At 37.6% G+C, this 15,758-nt stretch overlaps 1 protein-coding gene across 1 annotated transcript in view; it reads left to right on the top strand.

Moving 5' to 3' along the window:
* The window catches only part of NT5DC1 (5'-nucleotidase domain containing 1), a 141,532-nt gene that overhangs the window by 25,957 nt on the left and 99,817 nt on the right, over positions 1-15,758 (top strand). The gene's annotated exons all lie outside the window — the stretch shown is intronic.

The following is a 15,758-nucleotide window of genomic DNA, read 5'->3' as shown; positions in this document are numbered from 1 at the left end:
GGATTTTAGTGTAAGTTCTCAGAAGTTAGTAAGAGAAAATTTTAATATGTTAATATCTACTTTAATTTTTATATATTAAATATTTTAGTTTTCAGACAGAGGCAAGATATCCATGAATTTGATAATAGAGTTAGGAATGTAATTACCATAAAGGATTTGGACTCTTTATTTATGACACAACAGTATGTTTGGTAAATAGCTTTAGGTGTTACTGCTTAATTTTGGATTTTACTTTAGAGTTGTAGTATAGATTATAGATGGCAAAAGCCTTAACTGATGATATCATATTGTGTCTATTGAATAAGATGGTTGTGTTCATTTCTGAAGAAAAAAATTCCTCGAACTTTGCTTTCAGCTTTTAAAAAAAGTATCAGTGGTTTACCTTACAGTTTCCTTCAGGAATCTTGATTCAGCCCAATTAGAAACATTTTTCCCCCCAAGATGAACGTAAACCTTATCATTGTCATTTTCAGTGCTTAGAATTCTCTTTAACAATATTAGGAGACTCTTAAAAGTCAGTATTCAGGATCCTAAAAAATATCTAATACAAACAGGAAGTTGGGAGACTAAATTTTGTATCTTATTTAATTTTGTTATTTTTGGACTAGTGAAATCAACTGTGCAGGTAAAGTAGGTGAGAAGGAAAATTCCGTAACAGGCATAGATACAACCTTTTTAAAACCTCTGCAGAATTAAAGTGGAATGGTTTCAGGACTGATTGATAACTGATGTAAGTTAGTGTTTGGCCACTAACTTGGATGAAATAAAGGTTTGTTCTTTTTCTTGTCCCTTTTCCTGTCCTGAATATAATTTTCTGTATTTTGTTAGATTAAGCCTTTATAGAAAAATAACTGGCTAGCTCACCTCACTGACTGCCTTTCTCCTAACTCTCCCTTTTAAACCTTCCATTGGTTGCCATATTTAAAAATCTTTACCATCCTATATGTCTCTGTGTAATATTCATTGATAGATATGAAATGTGATTTTTGTATCAGCTCACATGAACAGGATAATTCGAAAATTTATATTCTAATCATTTTTCATCACTTGAAAAAGTGATTTTTGTAATTATTATATATGCTCTGCTTTTGTAATTATTATATATGCTCTGCTATGCCTATAAGATACCGCAAAGGATTAGCAAGAGAAATGGCCGCCTTCCGTCTACTTATGGTTCATTTGGATAAGTTTTTGAAAAAGTAGGTGAGGTTACATGGATGCCCTTAAAGGCTAGCCTGTAGACTTTGGGGTTTTTTCTTTCAAATTTGTTTTAAAATGAATTATTACAAGTACATATTCTAGTATTTTCATATGTATATGTGGATACACACATACACACACACTTATTTATGATTGAGACTGTTACCCTGTTAGATTACGTTCACGTGAAAGTACAGATTAATTCTCAGGTCTTTACACTGTGCACCTGTGTAGACCGTTTGTTCGTCTGTGGATACTCCAGCTATCTCCAGAGCTTCTCACCTCAAATTCTTTAGGTGTCTGTTACACAATGAAAAGGTTGGGCTAGGCTTCCAAGCTCCTCCCAGCTTTAAAATTAGAGCATTCTGTGTTTGAGGTATTTTGCTGTTCCCCATGGTGAGACAGTGGGCTTGGCTCCATTTAGGACTTACTAGAGACAAAGTCCATACCAGGTGCTCAGATGCCTTCTTTTGGGGATATGTAAATACATGTGGCTATTTGTCAATCTATATACCCCGTTTAACTTTGGAAAATGTGGTGTCTTTATTGGATAAGGCTTGGCCATTCAACCCTTTTTGCAAATAGTATACTTATTTCAGCACAGGGAATCTGACTGCTGTTTGCTTTGTTAGTCACATAAGAAGCACTGTCTCGTCCAAAACAGATTGTAGAATCAGAATATTTGCTAGCCACACCCCACCCAATTGTGTATTTAAAACTATTTTTATTCTGGGAGTTTACTTGTAGCAGTTTGAAGTGACTAGTCTGTGGCTTTTGGATGAAAACCCATTCCACTTAAAACAGAAAGCCATGCTCTCTCAACTCAGTAACCTAAGTGCATTTTTATAATATCAAATATAAATGTTTTTTGCACATCTAGCATTTAGCTGTTCTAAGCTTGCCTGTTCATTTTCATTAGCCAGGATCAGTGATTAATTCACCGAATATTTTTTTAGTGTCCTGCATGGAGATAAAAAGTGGGTGAATAATGTGCAACCCTCACCCTTCCTGGGTTTGAACAGTGGTCCGCAATCATTTTTCCCCAGTCCTGCAGTCCTGGGGGGCATGACACATTTCCTTCAGTCTTCAAGGTCCGGTGATACAGTGGTAATTCTGAAATTGCATTGTGAAAAAGCTCTTCAGGTGATTACAGTGGACTCTGAAGTTGGAGTATCTTGGTCTGATGGCATTGTTCCATTACCAGATTCTTAATATTAGCTGCATAGTTTTTTGTCATTTTGTGTCTATACTTTCTAACTTTATTTGGCAAATTTTAGTTTTCTATAGAAGTAGAGATTAGTTGCAGTGAATGCGTAGGTACCCCTCGCCCAATTCAAACTAATCTCAATTCCCTGACACTCAGTCCTTCCATTCACCATACCTCAAAATGGTGGACAAATAGGGGAGCCTGGGTGGCTCAGTCAAAAAAGTGTTTGTCTTTGGCTCAAGTCATGATCCCGGGGGTCCTAGGATCAAGCTCCATGTCCAAGTCCCTGTTCAGCAGGGAGTCTGCTTCTCCTTTTCCCTTAATCCCTCCCTCCCTTCCCCGCTCATGTTCTCTCTTTCATTCTCTCTCGCTCTCAAATAAATAAAATCTTTTTAAAAAATTGTGGACAAATACATATAGTCCCAATTTACCTATGAATATTCAGTATACTTCTCCAGAAAATGAGTCATTTTTCTCTAAAACAAAATCTTCATACCTAAAAAATGAACCGTTTCTTAATATTATCAAATCCTTTAGTCCATGTTCCAATTTTCCCAGTTACCTTAATGTACGTACACACACATGTATGCATAGGTATGTAAGTGCATACATATGTACATGTAAACATATATAGAGATATACCCACATGTGTACAGTGCAGGCATATATGTATACATATATGTACCTACAGAGTGAAATGTTTTTACTGATTGATTTACTGTTTGTTCAAATTAGGTTCATGAATAGTCCCTAACTTACGTGTTCCTGATAATGTTGTTTTCTCTCTGTGTCTCTTTATTTCCTTTGCAGTTTATTTATTGAAAAACTAGTTCATCTGTTCTGATCAATATCCCACAATTTGGATTTTGTTGTCACTTAAAATACTTTTCTATACCTTATATTTCCTATAGATTGGTAGTTAGATCTAGAGGTTTGATGTCCTTCAGATTTGAGATGCACACACAAATACTTTTTTAGCAAGAGGGCCCTTCATTGCTGGTTGTCTTTTGTGGTGTTGCTAGGCATTGGTCATTACCAGATTCATTATTTCATTGGAGATTACAAAATGGTGGTATTTGTTTGTTTGTTTAAGATTTTTATTTATTTATTTATTCAACAGATAGAGATCACAAGGTGGCACAGAGGTAGGCAGAGAGAGAGGCTGAGCAGAGAGCCCAATTTGGGGCTCAGTCCCAGGTCCCTGAGATCATGACTTGAGCCATAAGCAGAGGCTTAACCCACTGAGCCACCCAGGCACCCCCAAAATGGTAGTATTTGAATTCTATTATTCTTTTTAGCTAGAACACTTCCATAAAGGTAAATACTCCTTTATTAAGTATTTGGTTACCTCAGAGTGCATAGAAAAATCAGGAGAAATGCCTTTATCCATGTGCAACCCAATAAGCTTATTTTCCTAGCATCCTACAGAGGTTACCCTGTGAGGTGTTTGAGAGTTATTATAAACTCATGGATTTAAATATATTTTATGTGTTTTTTAAATCTTTTTTGGTTTATACTTCTATTATTTTTTTAAAATAGGTATTCATTTATATGCCCTTCCGATTTCTTAGATAAATGACATCATAAAGTACGTACTATATGCTACCTTTTTTAATGTAATACTTTGTCTTGGAGATCATTGCATAGCATTATGTGAATATGGTCCACATTTCCTTTTTCCAGCTACATGGTACTCCACTGTATGACCGTACCACGGTTTTACACACGTTTCCCTGTGATGGGTATATGGGTTATATCCTCTCTCTTGCCATTACAACGATTTCTGTAGTGGATTACTTTCTGTATGTGTATTTTTTGGCCAGAATATCTTCAGGAGAGATTTTTAGAACTGGAAATCCTAGGTCAAAAGGTAAATGCATATTTTGTTACATGTCATTTCACTCTTCTCCATAGGTCTTGTGTCATTTCATATTCCCACTGGCAAAATATGAGTGTCTGTTTCCTTACAGCCTCACCAACAGGATATCTTGTTTAGATTTTGTTGCATTTTTAGATTTTTGCCCATTTTACAGGTGAAAACTATAATCTTGTTTTAATGGTGATTTTGATTCTTCTTATGAAGCACGGGCTTGAGCGTGTTTTCGTATAGTTAAGACTGTACTTCTGGCTCACTTTTCCTGAAAGTGTTCTCTGTCTTAGGAATACAAACCTCTTGGGACATCTGGGTGGCTCAGTCTGTTAAGTGTCTGTCTTTGGCGCAGGTCATGATCCCTGGGGTCCTGGGATCAAGCCTCTCATCAGGCTCCTTGTTCAGCAGGGAGTCTGCTTCTTCCTCTGCCTGCTGCTCCCCCTACTTCTGCTCTCTCTCTCTCTGACAAATAAATATATTTTTTTAAAAAAAGGAATAGAAACCTCTTTCCTGTGATAGCGTTTGCACATGTTCTTCCCAGTTTGTCATTTGTCCTTTCTGCTTAGGAATTTTTTTTAAATTTTATTTATTTATTTATTTGATAGCCAGAGATCACAATTAGGCAGAGAGACAGGCAGAGAGAGAAGGAAGCTTGATCCCAGGACCCTGAGATCATGACCCGAGCCGAAGGCAGAGGCTTAACCCACTGAGCCACCCAGGTGCCCCTGGACCCTGGAATGGGTTTTTTTTTAACACGTGAAATTTTCTTTTTCTTTTAAGATCTATACTTTTTTTTTAAAGATTTTATTTATTTATTTGACAGAGATCACAAGCAGGCAGAGAGGCAGGCAGAGAGAGGGGGGAAGCAGGTTCCCTGCTGAGCAGAGAGCCCGATGTAGCGCTCGATCCCAGGACCCTGGGATCATGACCTGAGCCGGAGGCAGAGGCTCTAACCCACTGAGCCACTTAGGTGCCCCTAAGATCTCTACTTTTGATTCAGAATATTATTGTTCTTTCATAGACACAGAGCTGTAAGGAACAGGAGAGGTCATCTAAATCAGTCATCTCATTCTTGAGATGAGGAAACTGACTCCTGTGTTATGAATGTCTCCTTCCCTAATATTTGAGTAAAATTACTAAAGTGAAAGCTGTTGATGAGAGAGCACATTGAAAGAGAGCGCCACCGACTAAGCCAATATGTTCATCTCCTCACCCAAGGAGGATACTGATTTTCCTGTCTCCCTAATCCTTCAGTCTTTTAGCAGTGGAAATGGAACAGTGCCTGGAAGTGTCGCTGGGGCACTGGGAGACCCACAGCGTCCACCACCACCTCACGGTACCCCATTCCTCTTGAAAAGAATTTAAAAGAACATTCGTAGGTGCTGTTAGAGAGCTAAAAATGATCTATTTGTGAAAACAGTCTAATGTCGCTTAGTGGTTAGATAGCTGCTGAAAGGCTTGAAAGGAGAAATTCATGCATAAAAACAGGTGTTTATGAAACCCCTGAAGCTTCAGGCCAGATCAAGAAAAACCGAGAGTCACTTAAGGAGTTTGAACAAGGCTTTATATTCTATTTTCTGTTACACATAAATTGCTACATTAGTTAAAGAACTCATAGTTCTGTGCCACAAGCACTTAGTGACATCACCATCTTTCCATAGTAACCTGCTGAGTTAAAAATACAGAGCTTCGTGGCTCCTTGACCTCCGATCTTCTTGGCCACCCAAGAGGCTATTCAGACCCATTCCTACTGTATTTACAAGTTTAGCTTTCACGTGCAGCCTCTGCTAAGCAGGAAAGAGAAATCAGACAGAAAGTTAAAGTGTCAAAAATGACCATTTTAATTGGGGAAGACACTTTCTATTTGAATCTTTTTACTCCCCTGCTCTTTATCATATTCTGAACAACTTCACAGTCACCAAGTACTATAGGTACAAAGTACCTGTAGGTACAAAACAGGATATTTGCACGTGGCAGCTCAGACCATCAGGACCCCCGCCCATGAGACTTGCTGGTGCAGCTCTTGAACTCACAGTAGCAACTGAAATGCATTCCACAGTCTTCAGTTTGAGGAATGCTGGGCCCTACTCTCCGTAGGCAGACAGCTTTGTTACCTGCCTGATAGACCTCACTCTAACTGTGAGCAGAGACTAAGAAACTACTCTCTTGCCGCCATCTCTGGCCCATCCATTACCCTGGCCCCTTACACCTGGTTTCCTCATCAGTGAAAGCCCTACCATCTGCTCACTTGCTTTCAGATTTTTTTTTTTTTTAAGATTTTATTTATTTGAGAGAGAGAGAGAGAGAAAGAGCAAGTGAGGGAGAACATGAGTAGCAGAGAGAGGCAGTGGGAGAAGGAGAAGCAGACTCCCCGCTGAGCAGGGAGCCCAATGCAGGACTCAGTCCCAGGACCCTGGGATCATCACCTGAGCAGAAGGTAGACGTTTAACCAACTGAGCCACCCAGGTGCCCCCTTGCGTTCAGATTTTAAGGATAATCACCATTTAAAGAAAATGTAGGAAACAGAAAAGAAAAGAAAATTTGTACACTATAGAAATATAATGACTGTTAATAGTGGTGTTTCTTCCCTCCCCCCATGACCTTTTTGGAGCTAAAGTTCTATCAGTTATCTTTCATCAGCTGACAAATTGTCAAAATAATTGTCACTTCTGATGGACTGTAAGTCTGAAATGTAGGCATGCTACAGTCCTGTCCTGTTTTCTGGGTTTTTTTATTGGTTAGGAAACTTGGAAGGTGACGTAAGAGCCATTTGAAGTGGTAGACCAGGGCCTGGTCTTGCTCAGTAGATGTGAATGATGATGTCCAAGAAGTAAATATCTCTGATGTTACACTTGATTCTGTCTATAGTGCCAGTTCTTCTCAAATGTTTGCCGGACTGGGAGCCTCTACTGTGTGCCAGATGCCAGGTTAGATGCTGCCAACCGCTACTGATGCTCTTCGTGTTGTGGAGGACACAGACAGCAAACACAGCCTCTTAGGGGTTTTGCTTCCGTTTCTTTTAGAATCTGGAATTCACAGATTCTGGTGTGGAAGGAAATCCAGGTTTCGATCATCAGACCATGTTCTCTCATCATACTTTGTACTCGTTTCTGACTGTAACTCCAGGACTATGGGTCATTTAATCATTAAAACTCCAGTCTGAGCAGGCAGTACCTGGTACAAAGCATGAACTTCATAAATATTTGTTGGACCAGGGGACTCAGAGCTTTAGGACACCAGATTTCAATATTTATTGAGTGTGGGCATTTTGCCTCACACTTGTGGGCACCCAGAGGTGGGGCCTTTTGCACATTCCAGTTTGGGTCTGGGTCTTTTCAGTTCACGTCCTACCTTAAAATAACTCTGAGTTCTTGCAGGAGGCCCCAGCATGAACAACTGCTTCAAAACAGCTTGCCCAGAAGCTTTTCACTGTGGCTGCTGTTCTGTCCAGTGGTTCTGTCCAATGAAGTTAGAATTTCGGACTCAGAATTTTCCAAAACAGTGTTTCTCATGGTAACCATGACAGGGGTATAGAGTGAAGGGAGGGGTCCTGGACAGAGGCTGAGATGGAGAGAGAGAGAAGAGGGAGAAGAGCCTGGACTCGGGGGAATTTTAAGGGATTTCTTTAAATGTCTCAGAATCTGAATGTTAACACTTTCAGAGCAACTTTTTATATAAGTCTGTGCTTCATTTTCAAAATTTCCTCACTCATCCCCCCTCTCTGTGTGGATTCATCAATTCATTCAGCTCCTTAGTGACATACATTCCATGCCAGGGAATAAAAATGGGCATTTACTGATTCCTTCCCTTCTCAAAAACTACCAATTTAAAAACAAACAAACTACCTGTTAGCACCTTCTCTTTTGAATGAAAATACATGACCTGTAAAGGGTGAGACGTTATTATTTGGAAAGAGAATACTAGATAACATTTTAGAACAACCAGTGTTTGTAAGATGAAAAATTTGAGAATCACATTTCAGCATCACTAAAAACTGGATTTTAGAGCTGCAAGAGACACTCATCTCAAGTTAAGTAGCAGAAACTGTTATTTGAATTTTGTCCTTAGCAGCCTTAGACCTTTTTTTTTTTTTAATACCAACTTCATGTTAGTCTTTTAGATAACAACGAGAGAGCTATGGGTTATACCTGTTACTTAGCAAAAGTATATTTGGGCAAAATTAACATTTTCCTATTAAAATCTTAGGTAGTAGATCATCCAGTTACTTAGTGAACAGTATAACTTCTATTACCAAAAAGTATTTTTCACTATAATTTGTGACTATAATTCAGTTGAAAAAAGTTTTTTTTTTACTTATGCTTCAGATGCTGCTCTATCTTGTGGATCAACATACCCATCCCTGGTTATGTATTTACAAATATTCTTATTTACTAAACCAAGATATCTTCTATAAAATGGATGTGTGCAGTACATTCAAATTTGTGTATGCCAAACCAGATGCCTTTTAGAGCTGTGAAATCTGTCCGGGAATGTTCAGCTGAATAGCTAACATTTCTTAAGCTCTTACCATGTGCTAGGTACAATTCATCTTTATTTCATTTACTCTTTGTAGCAGCCCATGAAAGAGGTACTGTTATTGCCTCCATCTTTAGACATGAAAAACTGAGGCCCAGAGAACGTAAGCATCCTAGCCAAGATCACAGGGTAGGTGATGGTAGAGTTACGGTTTTCTTTGGATCTATGTTAAGGTTCTGTAAGGAATCCAATATAATTCTGCATATATGACTATTAAATTCAGAACAACTGTGTGGGCTGTTCTTTGTCAAGAATTTGTGTGCAAGTGCTTTCTAGAACATCATCTCTTATTGATGGAAACTGTTTTTCATTAATTCAGCTTAATTCAGATTTTGCTAATTACAAAACAAACTTCAATTAGTGCTAATGATGCATATCCTGAAGAAATGTCACTACACTTAATTCATAGCACATCATGGCCTTTTACAGTGACTGAAAGGGTGGATGGGTTTACCAAAAAATTCTCAATGTTTTGGGAGACATTCTACTTCTTAGTAATATTTTAATCCTAATAATGGATAAACCATAGTAAAATTTAAAATTATTTGTTCTGAAAAAAGAGATACTATTTAAGAAAATTTAATGTGGAATTCTCGACTTTGGAGAGTTTGATAATTTGGGGGGGAAAAAGCCTTTTATGAGTTGATTTCTAATTTGACTTCTCTTGCTATTTTATCTTAGTGAACTTTGGCCTACTTTTTCAAAGGCTAGTATTTCTTTAGGATCAAAATAACTGGACTTTGAGCTAATGATTCATTCCATGTTTAATTCACTCCTGCCTGTTGAATGGAAAATCTGGCACCAGAAACCTTAAATACATTTAAAATTTTAGTATTATCCAGTTTTGAACTAGGACTAGCACACTATCAAAGAATCATTTTTCCTCCAAATTTATGTAAGTTCAGTATTGTGTATAATATAGAAAGTTGTGTTCCAGTGTAAAGTTTCATTAGTATAACACCTTTTTAACATTGAGTTCATAGCAGTTTCATTACTTAGAATTAGTTTTTAGACATAATTTCTGAGTGAAGTTGAATCTGTATTAGATTTTGCAGAACATGGCACTGACTTACAAATACTAATGAGGTAGATCTAGAATTTCACTTTTGGATCCTCGTATTTTTATAGAATTTTATAATTAGCACAAGTTAAAAATGACAGAAGATTGTCTTTTTTTAAGATTTTATTTCTTTGAGAGAGAGAGAAAGAATGTGAGTGGGGGAGGGGCAAAAGAAGAAGAGAGGGGATCTCAAGCCGACTCCTCACTCACTGAGCATGGAGCCTGACATGGGGCTTGATCTCACGACTCTGAGATCGTGACCTGAGCCAAAACCAAGAGTTAGAGGCTTCCCTGACTAAGCCACCCAGGCACTCGAGGATTGTTTTTTGTTTTTGTTTTTTAAGATTTTATTTATTTATTTGACAGAGGTCACAAGTATGCAAGAGAGGCAGGCAGGGAGAGAGAGGAGGAAGCAGGCTTTCTACGGAGCAGAGATGCGGGGCTGGATCCCAGGATCCTGAGATCATGATCTGAGCTGAAAACAGAGGCTTTAACCCACTGAGCCACCCAGGCGACCCTCCAGGATTGTTCTTAATTACAACTAAGATCTTAAGAGAACAAGAATAGATACTTAAGTATTTCCCATTTTGCCTCCAGTCCTGCTTTTGGCTTTATTTCCCCTAAATCATAGTTTCTCATATTGGTAAATACTAGTTTATAATTGCTTTTTAAATTTGTAACCATTGGGATTTATAACCGCAGCCAAGAAAAGCTTAAAAGCAAAAAAAGGCATATTGAACATATATGACAATACGTGATCAAATAATGCAGTTACAAAAGATAGATGTATGTCAAAATGCAGATATAACGAGAAAAGAATTATTTGACAAAAAACTCTAGTAAGAGAATTGGGGGGGTATGTAATGAGTTTAGTAGCCTTTGGGAAACAGCTTACCATACTTATTAGCGAATGTGTGTTTTGTGGGTGAAAGCTCTAGTTCTGTTAAGTAACAGTTTGTGGGTAATTAACTTAAAGCTCAAAATTCTGTTACTTGATATAAATGTTGGTTAAACTCATGTAAATTTTTTTTTTTAAGATTTTATTTATTTATCAGAGAGAGAGAGGGGGAGAGAGCGAGCACAGGCAGACAGAATGGCAGGCAGAGGCAGAGGGAGAAGCAGGCTCCCTGCCGAGCAAGGAGCCCGATGTGGGACTCGATCCCAGGACGCTGGGATCATGACCTGAGCCGAAGGCAGCTGCTTAACCAACTGAGCCACCCAGGCGTCCCAAACTCATGTAAATTTTAAGTAATAAAATTATTATGTTTAGGAGTGCTTGGGTGGCTCAGTCAGTTAGGCATTACTGATGCTTGATTTCGGCTTTTGATTTCGGCTCAGGTTAGGATCTCAGGGTCCTGAGATCAAGCCCCAAGTGGGGCTCCTTGCACGACAGAGAGACTGCTTGAGATTCTTTTCCCTTTCCCTCTGTCCCTCCCGCTGCTCTCGCACATGCTCACACCCTCTCTAAAATAAATAAATTGTACAAAATTAAAATTCTAAAAATAATAAAATTATGTTTCAATGATTCTCTTTAAAAGCTGATTTCACAATAATATTAAAAAATATTGTATTTTAAAGCCATCTATTTTTAGATCTTATTTTACCCTTAATATTGATATAAAAATTCTTAAATATTTTAATGCCTATTATATGCTACAATGTAGCAGTACTGAGCTCCTTTTAAAATGCACTTGACTGTGTTAATGCAGTGTTAATAAATTTTATCAGAATGTTCAAAAACATCTCAGATGAGTGTAAAGAGCATTACCATATATATTTTTTTAATTTAGTTTTATTTTTTCAGTGTTCTAAGGTTCATTGTTGATGCAGCACACCCAGTGCTGCATGCAGTCCGTGCCCTCCTTAATACCCACCACCAGGCTCACCCATCCCCCCCCCACCCCTCCAGAACCCTCAGAGTCCACATATTTTTAAATTTAATTGTGTAGCGCTTCACTCTAGGATCTGGTTTTTCAAGTGAGGCTAGTACATGGGGACCATGTTTATGAGCTCTGTGGTTCTTTAGGTATCTCTTAACTTGGAAGGAAAGAAGGAAATAAGAATTTAACTTTGTTTTGCTTAAGAGACATTATAAATATTAAGCCGTCGTCTTCACAGTAAGGGCCATTTTGTATAAAAGTTACCTGTCTGCGGGAGCCTAGTAAAGCACTGGAGTCTTCTGTGGGTCATTTTTAAATATCATTCTGTGATTATCACTGTAATTAGATCTTACTCCACTTTGTCTTCACATTGGTCTCGTATTTACTGACACCTCTTGTGTGTGTTACATACTTCTCTCGTTTAACCCACGAGAGTCTTGTGTGGGAGATACTAGCCTTCTTATTTGGTGTGTGAGGAAACTGGAGCCCAAGAGCTTGACGGAGTTACAGTTTCAAGAAGGCAGTAGGTGGCAGAGCAGAGAGTTTGCATACCAGGTTCAAAGGCTACATTGGCATTTTCTTTTCTTTTCTTTTCTTTTTTTAGATTTTATTTATTTATTTGACAGAGAGAGAGATAGTGAGAGGAGGAACACAAGCAGGGGGAGTGAGAGAGGGAGGAGTAGGTTTCCTGACAAGCAGGGAGCTCCATGCGGGGCTCGATCCCTGGACCCTGGGAACATGACCTGAGTCGTAGGCAGACACTTAACGACTGAGCCACCCAGGCGCCCCTGCACTGGCATTTTCCACAAGAGCATGCTATCAGATATTTTTAAATACTCTTTTGTTTAATTTCCTGTGATTGTTACTGAACTGCATCAATCTTGCCCAGGCTCCACCCCTTATCAACTGTAGTGGAAATGCCGACAGAAGGGTGCATTCGGCTAATAGATTTTCTCAGAGTAGAAGCGACTCCTTTGCTCTTGTGGCCACATCAGGCCTCTCTCCCTCTTCTGCCTTCCATCCTCACTTTCCATTGTTTTCAAGAACAAAGACCCCCTTTTTTTCAATATTTAACTCTGAGGAAGCCTTGGTACATACATAGTATACATGATTTTTTTAATACAAAAAGCAATAATACTAATGCAGCGAACAAACACCTGCTACCCAGCTAAAGAAACCTGCGTTACTGCTGCTTCCGAGGCCCCTGTGCACACCTCCCTGACCACACTCCCTCCATTCCCCGTGTGAGTAACTGTGCTGAGTTGTGTATCTTCCGCTCCCTCTGTCTTCACAGGAAGTCTGCCCTCCCACGTCCCATCCCCAAAACACACGTGACCATATCCCAGAGTAATTTTGTTGTCACGTTTTCACATTATGCTTAAAGGTATTAGACTGTGTGTGTGCTTTTACAACTTGTTTTTGTTTGTTTGTTTGTTTGTTTTTATTTGACACACAGAGAGAGATCGCAAGTAGGCAGAGAGGCAGGCAGAGAGAGAGGAGGAAGCAGGCTCCCAGCTGAGCAGAGAGCCTGATCCAGGGCTCGATCCCACGACCCTGAGATCATGACCTGAACCTAAGGCAGAGGCTTAACCCATTGAGCCACCCAGGCACCCTGCAACTTGTTTTTTTGGTACAGCGTTATGTTTTTGAGATCTATCCATATTAATGTGTGTAGTAGTTGTTTATTCATTTTTCACTGCTATATGCACCTTCCCATTGTGAGTAGTCAGAATTTATTTTTGTTCATTTGATGTTGGATATTTCACCTAAGTTTTATTTGTTTGCTGTTAAAATAATACTGCTTTAAACATTCTTATACATATTCCCTGGCTACCTGCAAAAGAATGTTTCTAGTGAGAATTATCTAGGCGTGGAATCCTAAATATACATTTTTTTCTATTTTACTGGCAGATGCCAGATTGTTCGCTAAAGCCATTTTGTGTTTTACCAGTGGGATATAAGAGTTACAACGTTCTGGTGTTAATCTAAATTTTAAGGTTTGCCAATCAGTAGTTGTAAAACACCTTCTCATTAGATTTTTATTTACATATTCCTGATTTCCAATGAGGGTAAGCATAGTTTCATGTATTTGTTGGGCGTTTGTGTTTACTCTTCTCTCTATACCTGTTTATACCTTTGCTCATTTTTATGGGGTTGTCTTTTATTGTTATTACTGATTTTTAAACATTCCTTACATATTTTGGATATTAATTTTCATTAGTCGCATGCATTGCAGATATATGGCACCTTTTGTGTTATCTGACGCTGTCATCTAGCCAAGAAAGACTCTATTTTTAAAAATAATTCATTGAAAAAAAAATAATTCATTGAGACCCAGTAAGTTCTTTATGTTACTCTTTTTGCAACTTTCCAGTGGGACTATAAGCTATTGTATATTCAAGAAAAGACTTGGCATCTCTGTGAAAGATGGTGGAGAAAAATTTTTCTTTTGATGACTTTCTTTCCTCTGATGAAAGTAGATGATCATTCCTTTTATAGAATTGGCAATTCTAAGATTACTTATGAAGGTTCTGTATAAATCACTAACAGAAGTTTATGTTCAACATTGGAAATCACGTAAAAGGTATATTGGTATATTTCTTCTTGTGCAATAATAACTAGCATCACATTTTCTGGATTGGAGTCCTAATTATTTCAGTAAGTGATTTTCTGAGAAAAACATTATAAATGTGAACTATTTCTAGTGTAGAAAGTATAGGAATTACTTTTTCAGGAAAATTTTCAAGTTACTTGGATGAAAACTCAAAAAAAAAGATCTGTTACCTCTTATTTTCATTTAAAGGCTGGTTTGTAGTACATGATACAAATGTAATTGATGCTAGGATATTATTCCATTTTACTTTGACATTTGAAGGAGTTTTTGTGGGGGCTGAATGGATACTGTTTCTAAAATATGAAACTAATATTCACAGGTCTTCTAATTTATTTTTAGAATCTGCAGGACCAATTTTAGTAATTTAAGTTTAAAAGATAAGAATATTACAAACTCCGTTTTATTAACACTTTTTCAAACCTTAAAATAAAGTGACCTGGCATATTCTCAAAAAAAAAAAGTAGGGGTTGCATTGAGTTGAAAAAAACACATTTTTTTTATTCCATTAAAACCAAAACCACATGCATCCTAATTTGGCGACTAAAAAAGCATCTCCTTAGTTTTAGGGATCATATTTTATAAGTTAATGACATTAACTGTCACTAACTTATAAAATAATGTTTAATACTTTATAATTAAATTATTATTTAATTATTATTTTATTCAAACTCATTTTTTCACTCTTAAGAGTGAAAAAATGAGTTTGTAACTTGTTTCTGGTAATTCTGTTGAAATGTATTGGAATCTGAAAATAAACATGTACAGGAAAAGGAGATCTTTTGTTTATAGTGTGTGGTAAAAATTAAGGTTTATATTTATAGTTAACAACTGTCTTTAGTGACCTAGGCATCTTCATAGAATGTTAGTTCAGAGAGGTTCATTGAGTGGCTTGGAGTTCAGCAGGAAGGAATCAGTGAAATAAATCAGTGAGAAAAATTAATTTATAGTGTTTGTCCACCCTTGAAAAATGTAAATTTGGCACTGCTTCTCTCATTTCTTCTCATTTCTCATTAACTGCCTTCAGACAGCAGAAGATTCAAACTCCTGTATTTATCAGCTCTAAGAGAGATATTCTTGCTGTAAAGCCCTTTGTTTTTTAAGTCCCAGAGTCTTCATACGAGTCAGTCTGAATACATGGGAATCAAGCAAATGCCCCCAAATATCTGGATTAACTATGCTATGTGTATTATGGTGGGAAAATTTGGCCAACGAAAACATAGACATTATGGTTTAAATTTTATTTGGAAAAGACTATGGTTTTGTCATACACATTTTGCTATTACTGTGAAATTCCTCAAGACAGGATTTTATTCATTTGAATAATTTTTAGGAGTAATAACAAAATACCTGATACTCATATTAAATTTGTCCTTGTCATTGATAATAATTTG

The sequence above is a fragment of the Neovison vison genome, chromosome 1, assembly GCF_020171115.1.
Source record: "Neovison vison isolate M4711 chromosome 1, ASM_NN_V1, whole genome shotgun sequence".
In the NCBI taxonomy this organism is placed as follows: domain Eukaryota; kingdom Metazoa; phylum Chordata; class Mammalia; order Carnivora; family Mustelidae; genus Neogale; species Neogale vison.
The sequence above is the reverse complement of the archived record's forward strand: the minus strand, read 5'-3'. Positions and strand labels throughout refer to the sequence as shown.